Genomic DNA, 11,296 nt, shown 5'->3' on the forward strand with positions numbered 1-11,296 from the left:
ACACTGCACCTGAATGCACCACACACAGGGAGAGACGTAGATGAGTGGTATGGGTAAATCTTGATGTCTGTAGAAGTCAACGTAGGACGTGGTGTCAGTTTGTTGTAGGTAGCTTCAGTTAAGCAGTTAGCAGTGGCCCCAGAATGGATTAGCACCGGTATCTGGGTGCCCATTACTCTGACTTCAGTATGTGGGAGTTTAGGATGTTGAGCTGTGTTCACCACATATACATAAGCGTCATCACTGCTGGATGTGTGCCCTGTCTCCACGTGTGCAGCGCTATCTGTTAGTTGATGAACAGTTTGCGGTGGCAGATTTTTCTTATACTAGTTTTCTTATACTAGTTTTCTTTTCTTATGCTAGTGCCATACAAGTAGCGCGAAAAACAAACTTCAAAGTAGCGCTACACGTTCAGCGGGAGGCGTGGATGGCGAGCGGCAATAAACTTGCGAAAAGCAAGTTATGCTCAACTCCACCGGTGGAATCTGACAGCGTGGAAAAGTGTGAAAACTTCCATGATCACCAACGGATTTCAAAGGGCTGGACTGCTGCATGATGGAGAGGAGGACACCGCCATGGCCCTTCTGAGGGTGTTCGACTCTGACACTGCCAACGAGGATTTGTTTGGTTTTAAAAGTGACAACGAAGGAGAGAAGCGGAGAGTGGATGACGTAGCCATCCTGAGCCTTTTCGTATCCAACACTGGAGAAGAGGACTTTGGTGGTTCCCTTTCAGTCGATTCACTCGGTACAACACATAAGTATGGGATATCACGCCCTCGCGTGTCCTGGCTGAAGAAACCTTTAATCACGCCTTTAAGGCAGATGACGTGTGATGACGCACGCATGGCCCCGCCTGCACATATAGCCGCTGTCATCACAGTCATCCCTCAGTTCTTACGCTCTTCACCTCGCTGAGAACACCTCTGCTGAGTTGGGCTGGCTAGCTGCTGCTAGTTAGCTCCGTTGTCTGCCGACTTGAACTTAGCCTAACTGCCCCTGTTGGTGTTAGCCTCCACCGCGCAGTTGGTGTGTAGGCTGCCCGCGGTGCGCTAATTTCAAGTTTTCCCGTGCAGCGTTTTGCTTTGTGTTTTGGAATGTACTCCAAACCGAAGTGAGCAAAGCAGAAATCTTCTTTTTGCCCCTGTCCTCAGGGATGCGGTTTCTCTTTGCACAACAGCGACCAGCACGATGCCTGCCCTGTCTGCCTGGGGATCATCCACTCTAGGAGAGCGTTGACGGAGCCCGAAGCCTGTGCGTTTTGTCGCCAGCTCCGGCGCTCGACCCTGGAAAGACGGGTGACGTTTGTGGAAAAAGTGCTGGGACGCTCGGCTGTCGCACGGCATGACCCTCTCCTTTCCGAGTCTGGAGCCCCGGCTTCGTCCGAGTCCGAAGACGAGGATTTTCCGGTTGATGTCCCCACAATTAGCTGGGCTGACCACATGGAATATGTTGACGGGTTAGCCGATGATGAGCCGGAACCATGCAGGAGCGCTCCCCAGGACGATGATGACGTGCTGGACATCGGCCTGGACATCCATGGTTTGTCGGAGGATGAGCAGGAGAGCTCATTGTCGGCCCAATGTACCGCCGCTGCTGCGCCGGTCGGCAACGATGACACCTCTCTTTTCTCCCTGTTTCACCGTGCTGCTGAGAAGCTGCAGGTGGACTGGCCCTCTCCTCCGCCAGCTCAGAAGCCGTCGCGGTTCGCGGGGTTTTTCCTCCCACAGGAGCCCGCAACGGCCAAAAACTGCCTTCCCATGTCCCCAGACTTTCTCTGCGAGCTAACAGCATCATGGGACAAACCTCTGTCTACCCGCGTCACTGTGCCCGGCTATGGACAGTACATGGAATTGGACGGCGCCAAGGGGGCTGGCTTAGCTAACCCACCCCCTATGGAGCGGTCTCTGGCTGCTTATCTGGCCCTGTCCCATAACCATGGTGTCGGCGGCCCCGCAACTCTGCCGTCCAAGCACTGCAGATTCTCTGCTTCGCAGCTGGAGAAGATTTATCGAGCTCAGGCCGGGCCTGCTCGCGCCATGAGCTCTGTCACCATGCTCCAGACGTACCAGGCAATGTGCCTGACGGAGCTCGGATCGCTGGTTCCTGATGACAGCCCGCTGGCACCTCTTCTTAACGAGGTCAGAGTCGCCACAGATTATATCCTCCGTGCGTCTCGCTGTGCAGCGCTCTCCCTGGGCAGAGGGATGGCTTCGACAGTAGTGGCGCAGAGGCACCTGTGGCTGACCCTCTCGGACGTCCCGGATAGGGACAGGGCTGTATATCTGGACGCACCAGTGTCTGCGGCTGGGTTATTCGGACATTCACTTGAAGCCAATCAGGCTAGATTCGATCTGAGGAAGAAGCAGACGGAAGCTCTGCGCGACATCATCCCTAGACGTCAGCCCAAGCCCAAGCCCACAGCTAGCTCTCACAGGCCCGCCGCTCCTCTGCCGTCTGGCAAGAGACCGGCGCCCACTGTTGAAGTGGGTGTGCCGCCAGCGAGAGCACATCCTCCGGCCTGAGCTCCACGCCAGTCGGCCTGGAGCAAAGGCCCACCCTCGGGCCCCCGGCGGGACCCGACGCCCAGGAGGAAGAAGCCTCAGCCCTCTTAGCTGTGGTTTCAAGTGGAGAGGGGGTCCAGCAGCAGGGAGACGCTGTTTTTACCCCTTTGTTGCCGCACAAGAGGTGCCGCTTAAGTTATGTTCAGGTTGTCAGCCCCAGAAGGCGCTGCACTTTCCTAACACTGTCTCCCAAGCACAAAACCCCTGCACACAAAATGCCTCAGGTAACTCCCTGTTCAGGTGTGTTAAATGTTCAGGTGGCCACATCGAGTGTTCCCGCTGTTTTTCATTGTTGTGCCCCAGAAAAGGTGCCTCCAACAAAATGTATAAATGTACATGTTTCCATGTTACAATCAATAAAGAGTGTTGTTTATTCTCAAACAATCAAATACTCAGCCTGCAGGCAGAATGAGCCAGGTCAGGCAGGTGATGCAGTCCCCTGCAGACACACTGGGGGGCGACAACGTCCCGCCGACGGTGCTGCAGGTCAGCCGGCTGGCTGCTCACTTCCCTCAGTGGCGCGCTTGCGCCCCCTCTCCGTGGGTGCTGTCGCTACCCGATCCGTACCGGAAACCCGATCGGTACCCCGCATGCGCAAATCTTACGTCACTTCCTCTCTTTGCCAACATTGCGACATTCAATATATTTGAATGACACGGTTAGCGCCCAGTTAGCTCCTAGCATTTCTCAACAGCTCTGCCTCCTTTTCGACTACCGGGACATTTAAACAATGGATAATCCGTATCCGCAACAAATTCACGCTTTTCTCCTCAACAGAGAGCGTTCCCCGATTGAACAACAGCGCCGTAAAATAAGAAGAATGGTGCCTAATTACAGAGTTAATAATACAGACTTTGTAATATGTCACGTGAAGATTCAGCAGCCAGATGAAGTGTTTACTGGCAATTGACAGTGATAGTGGACATCATCATCACTATTTCAACAATCCTCTCCACACAGACAAGCATAAACACACTCGATTATCACTAAATCAAATTTAACACACGTTTGTAATGATGCTAATTCAGTTTACAATAGGGTTCATTCGCTCAGTCAGCAGGTGGCGGTATCCTCGTACACTGGGGAGTACACTGCCATTAAACGAACAGAAGAAGAAGAAAACCCCTGCACATGCGCGGTACGGATCGGGTAGACCCGATTTGTACGGTCCGACTTTGCACATGCTCAGCAAGGATCGGGAGTCCCGATCTGTCATTATCTTTTTATTTTTTTTTGTTTTTGTCTACATTATATTAAATGTTTCATTATCGGAAACATTTTAAGAGATACTTATTATTCTTAACATCTTAACAGATACTCTGACCTGTAACTATCGTAAAACGCTTCGACCGGAAGTAGACACCTTTCGCGCATGCGGGGTACCGATCGGGTTTCCGGTACGGATCGGGTAGTGACAGGTGCTGCGAACCGTTGCCATGGGTTACCGGTTGCAGTTCCGGGTCAAGCCGCCTCGTTTCCAAAGAGTCGTAAACACGACTGTCAACACCGAGGCGGCCATGATACTCAGAGAGGAAATAAAGGCGCTATTGCAGAAAAGAGCAATACGAGTGGTCCCCGCTTCGGAGACAGACAAAGGTTGGTACAGCTGTTATTTTGTTGTTCCGAAAAAAGGGGGAACGCTTCGTCCCATCCTCGACCTGCGAGTCTTGAACACGTATCTACGAACGTACAGGTTCAAGATGCTAACACTCAGACAGCTCTTGAATGCGGTCGGCCCGGGAGATTGGTTTGCAACAATCGATCTAACAGATGCTTATTTTCATGTGGTTATACACCCGAAACACAGGCAGTTTCTGAGGTTTGCATTCGAGGGCGTAGCCTACGAATACCTAGTGCTGCCGTTCGGGCTCTTGCTCGCTCCTCGCACCTTTACGAAATGTGCCGAGGCAGCGCTAGCGTCCCTCAGAGAGAGAGGAATCCGCATCTTAGCCTACCTAGACAACTGGGCTCTCGTAGCTTGCTCCAGAGAGCAGGTGGAGACACAGCTGTCGCTGGTTCTGTCACACATTCAGACACTGGGGTTCTCTGTGAACTTTCAAAAGAGCTCGCTAATCCCGAGTCAGCAGATTACTTTTCTCGGTTTGAAAATATGCTCGCTTACCAGCCGCGCACGTTTGTTGGAGCACAGAGTGGCCGCGTTTCATCGCTGCCTTGCTCAGTTTCAGTTGGGACGCAGACTGCGTTTCCAGACAATATTAAGCTTGTTGGGCATGATGGCATCTATGATCGCCGTAGTGCCACTTGGACTGTTAAAAATGAGAGCGTTTCAACGCTGGACTCTCTCTCACCGTTTGTGTGCATCGCGTCACCTCCGGAGGAGGCTGCCAGTAACTGCGTCTTGCATGCTAGCTCTCCGTCCTTGGAGGGAGCCCGGGCTGCTCCTGTCTCGCTCTCTGCTGTTGTGGTGCAGTGTTCATTTTCTGTCTCTAAGAGCCACCCATGTCCCGGGCCACCTGAACCTGGGGCCGGACCTTCTCTCCAGGGGGAGTCCTCTGGTGAGAGAATGGAGGTTACACCCTTTAATAGTGGCTCAGATTTGGGACCTATTTGGCAAGGCGCAAATAGATCTTTTTGCTTCCAGGGTAAATACTCACTGCCCCCTGTTCTTCTCCATAATCGACCACGATGCACCCTTGGGCTTGGACGCGCTAGCGCACCAATGGCCAGACGTGCTCCTGTATGCATTTCCCCCAGTGGAAATGATATCTCCAGTTCTAGAGAGAGTGCATCGGCATTCCCCCTCTCTCTGATTCTAGTGGCCCCTTGGTGGCCCACAAGGTCGTGGTATGCAGAGATAATCAGCCTGCTAGCAGCGAGTCCTTGGCAGCTTCCTCTCCGCAGGGATCTCCTCTCTCAGGCGGGAGGAGAAGTGTTTCATCCGCGCCCAGATCTGTGGCGCCTTCATGCTTACCTGCTGAGAGGTTAAACGTGATTGCTAAGGGTTTGCCACCTAGTGTGATAGCGACAATTCAGAGCGCTAGGGCCTCATCTACTAGAGGCTTGTACGCTTACAAATGGCGCGCCTTCGAGCAATGGTGCCAGGACCGCCACACTCTCCCATTTCAGTGCTCTATTGTGGATGTTTTGACATTCCTGCAGGAGCTGCTGGATAAGGGCCTTTCATTTTCGATAATTAAGGTTTATTTAGCAGCTATATCTGCTTGTCATATTGGCTTTGACGGGGTGACACTAGGTGCACCCTCGCCATACGTTTTCTGAAAGGAGTTCGCCGGCTGAGGCCCGTGCTTAAGTCCAGTGTCCCTGCTTGGGACTTGTCTTTGGTGCTGGAGGCCCTTTGCAGCCCCCCGTTTGAACCCATTGAGTCTGTGGATATGAAATTTCTTTCATATAAGACTGCATTACTTCTCGCTTTGGCTTCGGCAAAGCGAGTGGGTGACCTTCATGCGCTCTCTGTGCATCCCTCCTGCACACAGTTCTCTTCTGATGGCCACAACGTCGTATTGCGTCCAAATGCTGCCTATTTTCCCAAGATCATGCCTGCATCTTCTAGCTCAATGGAGTTTGAGTTGCTGAGCTTTTGCTCCCCTCCTTTTGCATCTGAGGAGCAGAGGAGGACGCATTCTCTTTGTCCAGTGCGTGTGCTACGCACCTACAGTGGGGCAAAAAAGTATTTAGTCAGCCACCGATTGTGCAAGTTCCCCCACTTAAAATGATGACAGAGGTCAGTAATTTGCACCAGAGGTACACTTCAACTGTGAGAGACAGAATGTGAAAAAAAAAAATCCATGAATTCACATGGTAGGATTTATAAAGAATTCATTCGTAAATCAGGGTGGAAAATAAGTATTTGGTCACCTCAAACAAGGAAAATCCCTGGCTCTCACAGACCTGTAACGTCTTCTGTAAGAAGCTTTTCTGTCCCCCACTCGTTACCTGTATGAATGGCACCTGTTTGACCTCATCATCTGTATAAAAGACACCTGTCCACAGCCTCAACCAGTCAGACTCCAAACTCCGCCATGGCCAAGACCAAAGAGCTTTCGAAGGACACCAGGAAAAGAATTGTAGACCTGCACCAGACTGGGAAGAGTGAATCTACAATAGGCAAGCAGCTTGGTGTGAAAAAATCAACTGTGGGAGCAATCATCAGAAAATGGAAGACATACAAGACCACTGATAATCTCCCTCGATCTGGGGCTCCACGCAAGATCTCATCCCGTGGGGTCAAAACGATCATGAGAACGGTGAGCAAAGATCCCAGAACCACACGGGGGGACCTGGTGAATGACCTGCAGAGAGCTGGGACCAAAGTAACAAAGGTCACCATCAGTAACACACTACAACGGCAGGGAATCAAATCCCGCAGTGCCAGACGTGTTCCGCTGCTGAAGCCAGTGCATGTCCAGGCCCGTCTGAAGTTTGCCAGAGAGCACATGGATGATACAGCAGAGGATTGGGAGAATGTCATGTGGTCAGATGAAACCAAAGTAGAACTTTTTGGTATAAACTCAACTCGTCGTGTTTGGAGGAAGAATACTGAGTTGCATCCCAAGAACACCATACCTACTGTGAAGCATGGGGGTGGAAACATCATGCTATGGGGCTGTTTTTCTGCCAAGGGGACAGGACGACTGATCCGTGTTAAGAACAGAATGAATGGGGCCAAGTATCGTGAGATTTTGAGCCAAAACCTCCTTCCATCAGTGAGAACTTTGAAGATGAAACGAGGCTGGGTCTTCCAACATGACAATGATCCAAAACACACCGCCCGGGCAACAAAGGAGTGGCTCCGTAAGAAGCATTTGAAAGTCCTGGAGTGGCCTAGCCAGTCTCCAGACCTCAACCCCATAGAAAATCTGTGGCGGGAGTTGAAAGTCCGTGTTGCTCGGCGACAGCCCCAAAACATCACTGCTCTTGAGAAGATCTGCATGGAGGAATGGGCCAAAATACCAGCTACTGTGTGTGCAAACCTGGTAAAGACCTATAGTAAACGTTTGACCTCTGTTATTGCCAACAAAGGTTATGTTACAAAGTATTGAGTTGTATTTTTGTTATTGACCAAATACTTATTTTCCACCCTGATTTACGAATAAATTCTTTACAAATCCTACCATGTGAATTCATGGATTTTTTTTTCACATTCTGTCTCTCACAGTTGAAGTGTACCTCTGGTGCAAATTACTGACCTCTGTCATCATTTTAAGTGGGGGAACTTGCACAATCGGTGGCTGACTAAATACTTTTTTGCCCCACTGTACATTGAGCGCACTCAGAATGTGCGTTTATGTGACCTGCTGTTTGTCTGCTTCGCTAATCCAAATAGAGGTAGAGCTCTGTCCAAACGGAGGCTGTCCCACTGGATTATAGAAGCTATCTCACTGGCATACGGCACCGGTGGTCTTGCTTTGCCCCACGGGGTGAGAGCTCATTCCACCAGGGGCATGGCAACCTCATGGGCTCTTTTTAAAGGGGTGCCTGTAGCTGATATTTGTGCGGCAGCTAGTTGGGCATCAACGCACACTTTTGTGCGGTTTTATCGGTTGGACGTTACAGCCCTTTCGGTCGCTCATGCTGTCCTTTCTGCTGGGTCTACCACTCATTAAGGATGTGGTGGTCCGATTCTGGTTCGGTGGTTGCTCTGTGGGGCGTGTATATATGTCCCATACTTATGTGTTGTACCAAGTGAATCGACTGAAAGGGAACGAATAGTTATGTCTATAACTTCTGTTCCCTGAAGGAGAGGAACGAGGTACAACACAAGGTGGCCCCACTGAGCAGTTTGGCTCTGTGAAGAGCAGCTATCGAACTGAGGGATGACTGTGATGACAGCGGCTATATGTGCAGGCGGGGCCGTGCACGTGTCATCACACGTCATCTGCCTTAAAGGCGTGATTAAAGGTTTCTTCAGCCCGACACGCAGGGCGTGATATCCCATACTTATGTGTTGTACCTCGTTCCTCTCCTTCAGGGAACAGAAGTTATAGACATAACTATTCGTTTTAGTGCGCAGGAAGATGGTAGTGAATGACTGACTTTTCTTCTTGTTAAAGCCGTTTCACTGCACCTGAGCCTAAAAGGTAGGCCGAATCTATTTTTCTGGTGTGCTGTAGGCTATTGTTATGTACTATATTTGTTACTCGTAACACAGTAGGGTTAGGGTTAACCCTAACCCTAACCCTAACACAGTACATGTTTCGTACTTGTAATTACCGCTACTTGTACATATTAGAGATGGACCGATCCGATATTACGTATCGGTATCGGTCTGATACTGACCCAAATTACTGGATCGGATATCGGCGAGAAATAAAAAAATGTAATCCGATCCATTAAATATCAAAAAAGCACCTCACAAAACTTGCTACACGGCGTAACTCGGCTCATAACCGTAGCACGTAGGAGCAGTATGCATCACGTGATAGAGCGGCTGTGTGTATTTGTAGCCTTGCTACCAAACCAGCATTTCATCTCCGAGGAAGTTTTCCCAGAGAGAAGTAAAGCAAGTGTGTAAGTTCATCTCTGATTGTCTGTAAAGCATTCCCACATTAAGCTTAACAACAAATAGAGCCTGAGCAGCCAGTCAAGGACTCTTCCCTTCACTAGTTAACAGGCTAAGTTAACACCTCCCCTTATATTCCATATAAGGGGAGGTGTAGAGTATGATAGGCCAGTCAACAGATCCCATTGAGCACTGATCAGCTTTGCATCACACCGTGCCTGGACTCACCATTTCCAGTGGCTTATGTAAGAGGTTCAGAGATTGTTACATGGGTGTGCAGGTAAAGACCAAATGGCCGCACTAATGAATGTGTTGGGCCATCAGTGAAAAGCCTGTGAAAGGTTTTAGCCGGGAGAAGAGAGTGAAAATCTTCTTGGCCACAAAAACATGACAGCAAGGCGGAAATATCACAACAGCCAGAGGATCTTTTTAGTTTGTGTAGCAGCTACCGGGATCTTGGACTGGTTCTTATATAGCGCTTTTCTACTCATCTGAGCACTCAAAGCGCTTTACACAACTTGTGCATTCACCCATTCACACCCATTCGCACAAGCACATCTCTCTAAGTGCTTTATAGCTAACATTCACACACATTCATACTCCGATGGATGCATCGGAGAGCAATTTGGGGTTAGTATCTTTCCCAAGGATATTTGGCATGCAGACTAGGCGAAGCCAGGAATCAAACCACCAACCTTCCGATCAGTAGATGACCTGCTCTACCACCTGAGCTACAGTCACCTTAAAGTGGTGAGCATATAATAAAGAACTATGTGACACTGAGCCAACGTCACATTTACCTCATGCTCCCGTGGAAACGCAGTCCAAGCTATGAGTCATTGTTATGGAGTCAAAATGATCTCTTTACAAAAATACAGCATCCAAAGCAATATCCAGTCCTCACCTCAATAAAAAACAACCATATATTTGCTGGACAAGGGTTCTAGTTCCTTAATCTACCACCCGCTGTTGGTAGGATTAAGGGGTCACCCATGGGGTCAGAAAAGGGTTGTGACCAGCAGCTGAAGTAATCTCTGGCTGAGAAAAGTCCTTGGTAATGAAAATGGTAATAGAGACAAGCGTGGCAAAATTGCCCGATGTGAGGGCCTAAGCCAAGTGTACCTGTATGTATCTACTTGTACATATACCTAAAAAGTTATGCAAATATGTACGCATAACTTGTTTTTCAAAATATTAATAAAAGGGGTGTGTCTCCAAACAGCCATCTCTTTCCTGACAATTCCCTTTGTGCATATTCTCTTACATATGATAAGTCAACATTGAAACACCTGCGGCTTTTAGTCAGGTGCGGCTAATGTATGTACAAAACAGGATTTTCCCCTGATTTTAGCTTGTGCGGCTAATATTCAGGTGCGCTTTGTAGTCCGGGAAATACGGTATATAAACTTTTCTCAATCTAAATAGTGTACTTTGGTAGAATTAAAAAAATAAGTGTAGTGCAGGTCTATGATGAGTTTTAGTGTTACTATCATCTAGTTCTGGTTCTGTTTTGGTTAAGTCCTAAGTAGTCCTGATTTTGAACTCTTGTAGTCCTGTTTTAATTCCGGATCAGGTCTGGTTGAATTGGGGTTTAGTCCTCGTGTCTTGATACAGCCCTGATTTTGTTCTGCCTTGCTGCTTAATTAAAAACCTAGTTTAAGGTGTCCTGCATATGTGATATATTTTTTTCCTATATGAAATAATTCTTTTTTTGAACAAAACTCAAAACAGAGCCTATTGATCCCCCCCCCCCCCCCAAAAAAAAAAAAAATAAAATAAAATAAAATAAAAATCCCACATGCATACTGCCCTTTAGGGCTAAGCCCCGGGTGTTTCAAATGTCTGGCTCCGCCTCTGGGTATGAGGACCACTGTGGGTTAATCTTTGTAGTGATACTCACTCCTTTTTTTTAATTTAGACCTGGTTTAATTCTGGTATAGTTGAATATTTGTATATAATCCCCGCAGCTGTCAGACTCTATAACAGGGGTCACCAGCCTTTCTTAAAACTGAGAGTTAGATAAAATTGTGAACAGTTTGGTTCATCTTTAGTTATATGGTTCTATCCAGCATATTCTATCTTGATATGCTGTCTTATCACAGGTTAATTTTTCAAAAATATTAACAATGATTTATACAAGGAAAGGGCTACATACAACTCTTTATTTCTATTAATGTCTTACTTCATTCCTACCTGATTGACATGTTTAGGAATTATGAGTGATTGGCTCACTGTAGTGGTAAAAGTTGCTA

The 11,296-nt window shown here is 48.5% G+C and overlaps 1 pseudogene; it reads left to right on the forward strand.

The window, feature by feature from the left end:
* The first annotated feature begins 2,971 nt into the window (after positions 1-2,971).
* Positions 2,972-8,148, forward strand: LOC148100803 (uncharacterized; annotated as a pseudogene).
* The last annotated feature ends 3,148 nt before the right edge of the window (positions 8,149-11,296 follow it).

Source organism: Neolamprologus brichardi, chromosome 10, assembly GCF_056152115.1.
Source record: "Neolamprologus brichardi isolate AB-2024 chromosome 10, ASM5615211v1, whole genome shotgun sequence".
Lineage (NCBI taxonomy): Eukaryota > Metazoa > Chordata > Actinopteri > Cichliformes > Cichlidae > Neolamprologus > Neolamprologus brichardi.